Below are 1688 nucleotides of genomic sequence, written 5' to 3' on the forward strand. Positions count from 1 at the left end.
TGCTCCACCGGAGACCATCACCGAGGGCACCCGCGATGCTGCCCGTGTCGTGGCCAATCCGGCGTTCCTTCGCTGGTATCAACAGGACCAGGTGGTCCTCATCGCCCTGCTATCCTCCATGACTGAGGACATCATCGGGCAATTGACCCAGCTCCACACCTCTCGTGCCGTCTGGGATGCGCTGCACACGATGTTTTCCTCGCAAAATCGTGCACGCATGATGCAAATCCGCTACATGCTCTCCAACCAGAAGAAGAAGGACCTATCTGCTGCTGCATACTACAACAAGATGAAGGGCTACGCTGATGCTATGGTGTCCGTTGGCAAGCCCATCTCCGATGAGGAGGTTCTCGGCTACATGCTCGCTGGTCTGGGCTCAGAATATGAGCCCCTTGTTGCTTCAATCACGGCGCGTAATGAGCCAGTGAGCCTCGCTAGTTTCTATGCGTATTTGCTTAGCGCCGAGCTTCGTCTTGAGCAGTAGACTTCAATCGGCGAGATCTTCTCCTCCGCCAATGCAGCAGCTCGCGGTGGAGGTCGCGGTGGCCATGGGCAGGGCCGTGGCCGTGGAGGCCGCAGCCGCAACAAACCCACCTGCCAAGTCTGCCAGAAGTATGGGCATGATGCATTGAGGTGCAGGCAACGTTTCAACCATGCGTATCAGGCTGAGGATAACCACGAGCGCTTCGGCAACGCCAGAAACGCCGGCAACACCGAGCGCTTCGGCAACCCTGCCAACACCGGCGGCCATGGCGGCTATTCCGTCGACACCAACTGGTACCTCGACTCTGGAGCAACGGATCACCTCACTAGCGAACTTGATCGCCTCACTGTCCATGATCGCTACAGCGGCAAGGATAAGGTCCATGTAGCCAACGGAGCAGGTTTGCAAATCTCTCACGTTGGTCAATCTATGCTTACTGGCTCACACAAACCCCTCCATCTAAAAAATGTCCTTCACGTTCCAGGCTTGCACAAACATCTTATTTCAACTCATAAACTTGTTTCTGATAACCGTGCTTTTGCCAAGATGTATCCTGACTTTTTTCGTGTGAAGGATCAAGTCACGAGGAGGGTCCTTCTGCAAGGTAGGAGCCACGGCGGTCTCTACCCGGTGCCAAGCTCCCATGTGTCTTCATCGTTCGGGCAGTCCAGTCGGCACGTCCTCTCCGTTGTCAAGCTCACCTCTGATCATTGGCACAAGAGGCTCGGCCATCCTTCATCTAGCATCGTCGATTCCGTCATTAGGTTGAATAAACTTGCTTGTGCACCGTCTTGTGAGTCTTTAGTATGTGATGCTTGCCAACGTGGTAAAGTTCATCAACTTCCGTATAATAATTCCTCTCATGTAACCAACTCTCCGCTTGAGCTAGTTCACACCGATGTGTGGGGGCCGGCTCGTACTTCTGTTGGCGGAGTAAGTATTACGTGAGTTTCTTGGATGATTTTAGTCGCTTTATTTGGATTTATCTGATTAAGCAAAAATCTGATGTTGAAAACATATTGTATGTTTTTCAAAACCATGTTGAGCGACTTCTTAACACCAAAATTCGCGCGGTGCAGTCAGACTGGGGGGGGGGGGGGGGGGTTGAATATCGTCGCCTCCATCAATATTTTTCTCGTGTCGGCATCGCTCACCGTGTTACTTGCCCGCACACCTCCCAGCAAAATGGCATCACAGAACGAAA

At 52.8% G+C, this 1688-nt stretch overlaps 1 pseudogene; it reads left to right on the forward strand.

The window, feature by feature from the left end:
* Positions 1-330: 330 nt before the first annotated feature.
* Positions 331-467, forward strand: LOC125555121 (small nucleolar RNA Z247; annotated as a pseudogene).
* The last annotated feature ends 1221 nt before the right edge of the window (positions 468-1688 follow it).

The sequence above is a fragment of the Triticum urartu genome, chromosome 4A, assembly GCF_056163025.1.
Source record: "Triticum urartu cultivar PI428250 chromosome 4A, HENAU_Tu73, whole genome shotgun sequence".
NCBI classification, from domain to species: domain Eukaryota; kingdom Viridiplantae; phylum Streptophyta; class Magnoliopsida; order Poales; family Poaceae; genus Triticum; species Triticum urartu.